At 31.9% G+C, this 11,016-nt stretch overlaps 1 long non-coding RNA gene across 1 annotated transcript; it reads left to right on the plus strand.

The window, feature by feature from the left end:
• Positions 1-7,192: 7,192 nt before the first annotated feature.
• Positions 7,193-8,717, plus strand: LOC140048074 (uncharacterized). Its single transcript, XR_011845049.1, has 3 exons — positions 7,193-7,550; positions 8,321-8,428; positions 8,653-8,717. It is a non-coding gene; the product is annotated as an uncharacterized lncRNA (long non-coding RNA).
• Positions 8,718-11,016: the final 2,299 nt, after the last annotated feature.

The following is an 11,016-nucleotide window of genomic DNA, read 5'->3' on the forward strand; positions in this document are numbered from 1 at the left end:
AAATACACACTGATGATGGAGGTATAACCTGCATGCACTGATTAACCACATTAGGCTAAAAATAATAATATAAATACACACTGATGATGGAGGTATAACCTGCATGCACTGATCAACAACATTAGGCTAAAAATAATAATATAAATACACACTGATGATGGGGGTATAACCTGCATGTACTGATTAACAACATTAGGCTAAAACTAATAATATAAATACACACTGATGATGGGGGTATAACCTGCATGTACTGATTAACCACATAGGCTAAAAATAATAATATAAATACACACTGATGATGGGGGTATAACCTGCATGTACTGATTAACCACATTAGGCTAAAAATAATAATATAAATACACACTGATGATGGAGGTATAACCTGCATGTACTGATTAACCACATTAGGCTAAAAATAATCATATAAATACACACTGATGATGGAGGTATAACCTGCATGTACTGATTAACCACATTAGGCTAAAAATAATAATATAAATACACACTGATGATGGAGGTATAACATGCATGTACTGATTAACAACATTAGGCTAAAAATAATAATATAAATACACACTGATGATGGAGCTATAACCTGCATGTACTGATCAACAACATTAGGCTAAAAATAGTAATATAAATACACACTGATGATGGGGGTATAACCTGCATGTACTGATCAACAACATTAGGCTAAAAATAATAGTATAAATACACACTGATGATGGGGGTATAACCTGCATGTACTGATTAACAACATTAGGCTAAAAATAATATAAATACACACTGATGATGGAGGTATAACCTGCATGTACTGATTAACAACATTAGGCTAAAAATAATAATATAAATACACACTGATGATGGGGGTATAACCTGCATGCACTGATTAACCACATTAGGCTAAAAATAATAATATAAATACACACTGATGATGGAGGTATAACCTGTATGCACTGATTAACCACATTAGGCTAAAAATAATAATAAAAATACACACTGATGATGGGGGTATAACCTGCATGCACTGATTAACCACATTAGGCTAAAAATAATAATATAAATACACACTGATGATGGGGGTATAACCTGCATGCACTGATTAACCACATTAGGCTAAAAATAATAATATAAACACACTGATGATGGCGGTATAACCTGCATGCACTGATTAACCACATTAGGCTAAAAATAATAATATAAATACACACTGATGATGGAGGTATAACCTGCATGCACTGATTAACCACATTAGGCTAAAAATAATAATATAAATACACACTGATGATGGGGGTATAACCTGCATGTACTGATTAACCACATTAGGCTAAAAATAATAATATAAATACACACTGATGATGGGGGTATAACCTGCATGTACTGATTAACCACATTAGGCTAAAAATAATAATATAAATACACACTGTTGATGGAGGTATAACCTGCATGTACTGATTAACCACATTAGGCTAAAAATAATAATATAAATACACACTGATGATGGGGGTATAACCTGCATGTACTGATTAACCACATTAGGCTAAAAATAATAATATAAATACACACTGATGATGGGGGTATAACCTGGATGCACTGATTAACCACATTAGGCTAAAAATAATAATATAAATACACACTGATGATGGAGGTATAACCTGCATGCACTGATTAACCACATTAGGCTAAAAATAATAATATAAATACACACTGATGATGGAGGTATAACCTGCATGTACTGATTAACAGCATTAGGCTAAAAATAATAATATAAATACACACTGATGATGGGGGTATAACCTGCATGCAGTGATTAACCACATTAGGCTAAAAATAATAATATAAATACACACTGATGATGGAGGTATAACCTGCATGCACTGATTAACAACATTAGGCTAAAAATAATAATATAAATACACACTGATGATGGGGGTATAACCTGCATGCACTGATTAACAACATTAGGCTAAAAATAATAATATAAATACACACTGATGATGGAGGTATAACCTGCATGCACTGATTAACAACATTAGGCTAAAAATAATAATATAAATACACACTGATGATGGGGGTATAACCTGCATGTACTGATTAACAACATTAGGCTAAAAATAATAATATAAATACACACTGATGATGGAGGTATAACCTGAACCACATTAGGCTAAAAATAATAATATAAATACACACTGATGATGGAGGTATAACCTGCATGTACTGATTAACAACATTAGGCTAAAAATAATAATATAAATACACACTGATGATGGAGGTATAACCTGCATGCACTGATTAACAACATTAGGCTAAAAACTAAAAACATGAATAGAATATGATTTTCATCGAGGCAAATGGTTTAAATTAAATTTTTTATCGTTAATATCTAACTTAACTTAATTATGATATTGGTTTCATTGTGTGTTAAAAATCAGTACTGAAAGTATTTACAAACTTTTCTAGATGCCGTAGAACTCCTTTTTAGAGTGTGCAATGTTATTCTTGATGGTTGATAGGGTACTCTTCTTACTCTCCTTACTGGTGAAAATAGTTATCTATGGGAGGGTTCAGGATTTTATGATAGCGGCTGTGATAGAGAAAACCCACCACCTTTAGTTCCAACCTTTTTGGGACTTTTAGATAAAATAAGAAACTTTTAGTTGCTTTGACCGTAGGATATGTGAATCTACCTATAATACCACAGTCCTTTTTATGGTATCCTCTTACAACCTTCTGATCCCCTCTTTAAAGAATAACATTTTTTACCATCATTAATCTGACTTAAAATACGTACGTACGAACTAACCGTTATATTAAATCATTTATCGTTAAGTAAATATTAGTGTTAGCAGATAGATGTTTCATTAGGTTATATGCATTATCATGCATATAACCTATTGATTCTGTTAGAATCTTTATTTATTAATTTATTCCTAAGCACTATTGTGTCCATCAATTAAAGAGATCCTTTTCCAGCATTTTTTTTTGCAAACATTTTGCCACAAATGGAAGAGAAATGTAAATAATGTTTAGTTTATAGTGGTTTCCAAAATCTAAAAATGTTCGAGCAATGCAATTGGAAAAAGAAATTTAACATGAAATTATTCTTTTCAAACAGTGCCGTATCTTATGACTTTTTGGAAAAAATGATTCTATAAAGTTGCCATTTAAAATGTGATATACTAGCAAGTGCCCACAGATGGTTCTCGAATACATAAACTTTGGTAAATAACTGAAAATTGTCTAAGTCGCACTGTACACAAAGCAAATAAATACAGATATGATGTAATTTATTTAGTCAAATATAATTGTCATCCTGAGAATTACCTTAATTTTGTTTATTACATGGTATTGTTCACCAAATTCCTGTCTTGGTACATTTGATGATGGGATGGTATCAGGCTTCATGATATGATGTGATTTTCATTGAGGCAAATGGTTTAAACTAAATTTGTTTTAATCGTTAATATCTAATATCTTAATAGCTTAATTATGATAGTCGTTTCATTGGGTGTTAAAAAGTATGTACCAAAAGTATGTACCAATTTTTCTACCATTGAGTAAAAATTCTAGAAGGTGCACTTTATTTACTGAAATTTCCTATTACCTAAATTTATATAAATTCATTATACTTCTTATTGGCCTCATATTTTTAATGCTGAACATTTGTTTGTACAATTTTGTGAAATATGTATTTTATTAATGTTCAAATTTTGTGATTGATATTGTACAGTAAGTAGATTTAATGACTAATAACTTACATTAAGTAAATAGGCTAACAATCACTAGATCTGATCCATGGTAAGATATAGTGACGTGTCTCATACAACATGGGACACCAGCAGCATTGCAAAATAAGGTAATGTACAGGGATTTGCTAGTGTAATAGGCTAACATTGTATAGATGCTGTAGTAAACCATTCAATGAGAGAAAAAAATAAACATACTAACAAAAATCAAACTAAACAAACGAAATAAAAATAATAACTAAATAGTTTATATGATTTATGATAACTGATTTAAAGTATACAGTTACCTATCAAATAACATATATCTTTAATTTTCTTAATAAACAAAAAAATCGACTTGTAATTTTTCACGCTGCTGCTCTAGCCCGCTACGTCACAAGAGATAAATCATTCAGATATAAAGCAAGCAGCAGTTATAGTACTTGACACTGACATTTTTGCAAAAAATGATTCTCGACTATAATTTATAGGTACCACCTGTTGAATCCAATAAACGTCTGGGAAAAGAGTCTAACGACAAATTCCAAAGCATTTCTGGTATTTATGAGTCCCATGATATTACTATAATTCGCTGTCAGATAATCATTGAATTATTATCAAAACAGTCCATTGAAGTTTTTGTTTGTAATAGGATACTTGAAGTATATAGGCCTGATGATGTGACCCCCAGACTTGACCTTAGCAATAACAATAAACGAGCAGGTTTTTTGTAAGAAATATTCTTGTTTATATTCAGGTGAATCAGTATAATTTTGTTTACATATTTTTGACCGTAAAACAAATATAAATTGGTCATATGTAGCTGTAAAGATAACAATGATTGACAATGGTCTAATTAATTGTAAAGATGAAATAAAATGGGACAACTACATTGATTAATAATAAAATAACAAATAAAAAAGGTTTATGTTTCAAAAAATTAATAGAATCTGATTTTAATAAACATATAAAAAACATATATCCCCCTATCTTGATTTGCATATATCTAATCACTCCTTGGCTGTAGTTCAGGAAGTTAAAGACCCCTTCCCTGCAATTTTGGACGTTTTTTGGAAAATAATACATATATATTACTTTAAAAACATTAAACCATGTCATTCCTTGTCTTAAATGTACGTTTTATGGTAAATTATGATAAAAAGTGAGAAACAATGCACTACCTAAGTAGCTCGCGGCGATCGACCTCTCGTGGACGATCTTAGGCCTAGCCTAGCTAGGCTTAGTTTTGTAGGCCTAGCTGGTAAACATCGGTAACGTACGAACATCGTACGCGAGCTATATACCTAGCCTGACGTTGCATAGTTGCTGCATTAATTGTCTTTCTATTTTTGCCAGACTCCGTTGATAAAAATTGGGGAAAACCCGGTATTTTCGCTGAAAAGTTAGGAGTCTTCCATTTGTTTTGGCCTCACGATCGATCGAAAAGTGGGCGAATTACAGGTGAAAAACAAAAATATCAATCCGCGCGCAATGCATTTTGGGATTTATAGCGGGCCGCTATAATTATTAGAATTGACTTATTTTTCACATTTTTAACCGTTTAAAGACGAAAAAAGTTATCGCAATAGGACCATATAGTATTATTTTTACATTAAATATAGTTTGTGATCTTAAATTAGATCTAAAAAACGTAGGGAATGGGGCTTTAACTTGTTAGGTGTAATCATTCAAAATAATTTAAAGTGGCAAAGCCATGTAGATAACATTTGTATTAAAGCTAACAAGAAAATGTTTATGATACGTAAGTTGAGAGAAGCAGGTCCTAATAGTAATGAACTTATTTCTGTTTATAAAGGTTATTTGAGACCGGTGCTTGACTATGCAGCCCCTTTGTGGCATGCAGGTCTTGCGCAGGGACACGTGAATCAGGTGGAAAAGATTCAGAAGCGTGTCTGCAAAATTGTGTTGGGCAAAGAATATACAACATACACGGATTCTCTTGCCATTTTAAATCTTCAACCACTCCACACTAGAAGATGGCACTCTTGCAAGGTTTTTGCCTCTAAAGCACACGCCTCTGGTCAATTCTCAACCTGGTTCCCTGCCCCTCAGTATAGATCCTGCATGACCCTTAGACATAATCGTAAAGTGGAAAACTATAGTTTCAAAACTAAACGCTTCCAAACTAGTCCTGTCCCTTTTATGGTTGAACTTTTGACGCCTCTGGTCAATTCTCCACCTGGTTCCCTGCCCCTCAGTATAGATCCTGCATGACCCTTAGACATAATCGTAAAGTGGAAAACTATAGTTTCAAAACTAAACGCTTCCAAACTAATGAAAACATTTCTTCTGGTTTCGATTCGTATAATAATATAAGTAGTTCTTTGATAGTAAACCAATAAAACTTACGTTGGCAAGACAGTTTCGTCTAGCTGTCAGCTTGACTTCTTCAGTTGCTATGATGCGTTATGGCGCCGACTGGTCTCCTTTCCAGCCACTAGATGATTTTGTTGTGTAGCCTAGGGGACCAGTCGTCGTCAGAAGCTGATCGTAAATGTGAGATAGTTGGTGCGCGCCTTCGTCTCTATTCATCTTTGTATTTTTATTTTGCTTTCTTATGCTGATGCTTTCTTTAATTTTACGTTTAAGCCAAACTTGTTCTTTGTGTAGTACCTCTATCTTATCCCAGTTAGGTATGTGGTTGTGTGTGGTCGTATGGTCCGTGATTGCTGATTTATGTAAAATAGAGGACGAAACTTTCCGTGATGCACGCGTCTGCATGTTCGTAGATGACATTATAACAATAATTCCCAAGGATGCGACACAACCATTATTACAACACTTAAACAAAATCGATGATGACATTAATTTCACTTGCGAAGAAATGTCCTTAACAGACAACTCTATCCCATTCTTGGATACGCTAATTTTAGTTGATGGGGAAGGCAACATCAACACTAAAGTTTTTAGGAAAGCCACCAACACAAATCAATACTTGGACTTTAACTCACATCATCCTCTACAACACAAGTTATCCGTTATCCGCACACTTCTACACAGATGTAACACGATAATCACAAATAATGCAGACAAACAGAACATAACTGAGATGATACATACTTCACTTAAACAATGTAACTACCCTACATGGACGATTAGAAAGGTACAACGTAACCTAGATAAACAGACACACAACCCGAAACAGAAGACATAAGAGGGTCGATATCCATCCCATATATTCAAGGCCTGTCAGAGAAAATCAAGAGAACATTAAAAAAATATAACATACGAACATACTTTAAACCATCTAACAAAATTAAAAACTTAATCGTCCGACCGAAAGATAAAGCATGCAAAGAGGATTCCTGTGGTGTTGTCTACAAAGTGGGGTGCACCAACTGTGAGATGGTGTACATTGGGGAAACGGGTAGGGCACTCAAAACCAGAATTAAAGAGCACAAGAAAGATGTTGAGGAAAACACACAGAACATGCAGACGCGTGCATCACGGAAAGTTTCGTCCTCCATTTTACATAAATCAGCAATCACGGACCATACGACCACACACAACCACATACCTAACTGGGATAAGATAGAGGTACTACACAAAGAACAAGTTTGGCTTAAACGTAAAATTAAAGAAAGCATCAGCATAAGAAAGCAAAATAAAAATACAAAGATGAATAGAGACGAAGACGCGCACCAACTATCTCACATTTACGATCAGCTTCTGACGACGACTGGTCCCCTAGACTACACAACAAAATCATCTAGTGGCTGGAAAGGAGACCAGTCGGCGCCATAACGCATCATAGCAACTGAAGAAGTCAAGCTGACAGCTAGACGAAACTGTCTTGCTAACGTAAGTTTTATTGGTTTACTATCAAAGAACTACTTATATTGCTTCCAAACTAGTCCTGTCCCTTTTATTGTTGAACTTTTGAACAAACTGTAACTTTTTTTTTTTTTTTTGCCTGTTTTTTTTAAACTAACTGCAGTCTAACTTATTCGTTTTTATATATTTATGTTTTGTTGATAGTGACTATTGTTTTAATATTTTTTATAGTGTAATACATATGCAATTCAGCCTTGTGCTGCCATGTATGTAATTTGTATGTGAATTTTGAATAAATATACCGATATATATAAATAACAAATAATTATTAATTAATAACCTGCTCCCTCCCTTACCTTTCAAACAAATGCTTTTGTAATAGTAATAGGCTAACAATCTCTAGATCTGATCCATGGTAAGATATTCTATTTTGTTCTCATTTATCAATCATGTCAATTAGGATTATTGACCACATTATTTAGCAGTAATTCTTGCTATGGTTTGGGTTGACAAAAAAAAACCCAATTTCACATAATGTCTGTTGTCAGTATTATACACCAGTAACATTGCAAAAGAAGGTAATGTACAGGGATTTGCTAGTGTAATAGGCTAACATTCTATAGATATGCTGTGGTAAACCATTCTATTTTGTTCTACTCATTTATTAATAATGATAATTATGATTATTTATCACAATATTTAGCAGCAATTGTTGTTGTTTGTATTGACCAAAAACAAACAATTTCAAATAATGTCTGTTGTCAGTATTTATAAACTTCATTATGATTCCTTTCCAGGATGGTGACACTCCATTACATTCATATCTGAGGACAGGATATACATCTACCTTAGCAATAGTGACATGTTTCATTCAGCATGGGGCACCAGTGGCATTGCAAAATAAGGTAAATGTACAGGGATTTGCTAGTGTAATAGGCTAACATTCTCTAGATATGCTGTAGTAATAAACCATTCTATTTTGTTCTACTCATTTATTAATAATGATAATTATGATTATTTACCACAATATTTAGCAGCAATTGTTGTTGTTTGTATTGACAAAAAACAAACAATTTCACATAATGTCTGTTTTCAGTATAATATAAACTTCATTATGATTCCTTTCCAGGATGGTAACACTCCATTACATTCATATCTGGGGAGAGGATATAGATCTACCTTAGAAATAGTGACGTGTCTCATTCAGCATGGGGCACCAGTAGCATTGCAAAATAAGGTAAATGTACAGGGATTTGCTAGTGTAATAGGCTAACATTCTATAGATATGATGTGGTAAACCATTCTATTTTGTTCTACTCATTTATTAATAATGATAATTATGATTATTTATCACAATATTTAGCAGCAATTGTTGTTGTTTGTATTGACAAAAAACAAACAATTTCACGTAATGTCTGTTGTCAGTATTTATAAACTTCATTATGATTCCTTTCCAGGATGGTAACACTCCATTACATTCATATCTGGGGAGCGGATATAGATCTACCTTAGAAATAGTGACTTGTCTCATTCAGCATGGGACACCATTAGCATTGCAAAATAAGGTAAATGTACAGGGATTTGCTAGTGTAATAGGCTAACATTGTATAGATCTGCTGAAGTAAACCATTCAATGAGAGAAAAAAGTAAGCCCATTAACAAAAATCAAATTTTATTAAAAGAAATCAAATTAAAATAATAACTAAACAGTTATATATGATTTATGATAACTAAATCAAATAACATTTATCTTTTTTCTTAATGAACAAAAACAATCTACTTGTAATTTGTTATATTCAGGTGAATCAGTATAATTTTGTTTAAATACTTTTTACCATAAAATAAATATATATTGCTCAATATGTAGCTGTAAAGATAATAACAATTGAAAATGGTCTAATTAATTATAAATATGAAATAAAATGTATGTTGACAAATAATAAAATAGCAAACAAAAATGTTTGTGTTATTGTTAACAAAATTAATAGAATCTGATTGTAATAAAAAAGAATTAGTTAGTGTTAATAACCTGCTCCCTCCCTTACCTTACAAAAAAATACTTCTGTCAGTATATCCAGCTAATTACAGTTTGAATATGGCCTTAAAGAGATCCTTTTCCAGCATTTTTTTTTGCAAACATTTTGCCACAAATGGAAGAGAAATGTAAATAATGTTTAGTTTATAGTGGTTTCCAAAATCTAAAAATGTTTGAGCAATGCAATTGGAAAAAGAAATTTAACATGAAATTATTCTTTTCAAACAGTGCCGTATCTTATCTTATGGCTTTTTGGAAAAAATGATTCTATAAAGTTGCCAGTTAAAATGTGATATACTAGTAAGTGCCCACAGATGGTTCTCGAATACATGAACTTTGGTAAATAACTGAATATTGTCTAAGTCGCACTGTACACAAAGCAAATGAATACAGATATGTTGGAATTTATGTAGTCAAATATAATTGTCATCCTGAGAATTACCTTAATTTTGTTTATTACATGGTATTGTTCACCAAATTCCTGTCTTGGTACATTTTATTATGGGATGGTATCAGACTTCATGATATGATTTTCATTAAGGCAAATGGTTTAAACTAAATTTGTTATCGTTAATATCTAACTTAGCTTAATTATGATATTGGTTTCATTGTGTGTTAAAAATCAGTACTGAAAGTATTTACCAACTTTTTCAGATTTTAATGATTACTTACATTAAGTAATAGGCTAACAATCACTAGATCTGGTCCATGGTAATATATTATATTTTGTTTTCATTTATCAATAATGATAATTAGGATTTTATCACATTATTTAGCAGTAATTGTTGTTGTTTGTATTTACAAAAAAAAAACCCAATTTCACATAATGTCTGTTGTCAGTATTTATAAACATCATGATTATGATTCCTTTCCAGGATGGTAACACTCTATTACATTTCTATCTGGGGAATGAATATACACCTACCTTAGAAATACTGACGTGTCTCATTCAGCATGGGACACCAGTAGCATTGCAAAATAAGGTAATGTACAGGGATTTGCTAGTGTAATAAGCTAACATTATATAGATCTGCTGAAGTAAACCACTTAATGAGAGAAAAAAGTAAGCACATTAACAAAAATCAAATTTGATTAAAACAAACCAAATAAAAAAATAACTAAATAGTTTATGATTTATGATAACTGATTTAAAGTGTACAGCTACCTATCATATAACATAAATCTTTAATTTTCTTAATGAACAAAAAAATCTATTTTTTAAATATATTCAGTTATTAATTAACAATTATTGACAACGGTCTAATTAATTGTAAATATAAATAATATGCGACAACTACTAAACAACTAAAAATGTTTATGTTAAAAAAATTAATAGAATCTGATTTTAATAAAAAATTAATTAATAATGTGCTCCTTCCCTTATCTTACAAAAAAAAATGCTTCTGTCAGTCTATCCAGCTAATTATGAAAATGGCCTTAAAGAAATCCTTTTCCAAC

Source organism: Antedon mediterranea, chromosome 4 (assembly GCF_964355755.1).
Source record: "Antedon mediterranea chromosome 4, ecAntMedi1.1, whole genome shotgun sequence".
Lineage (NCBI taxonomy): Eukaryota > Metazoa > Echinodermata > Crinoidea > Comatulida > Antedonidae > Antedon > Antedon mediterranea.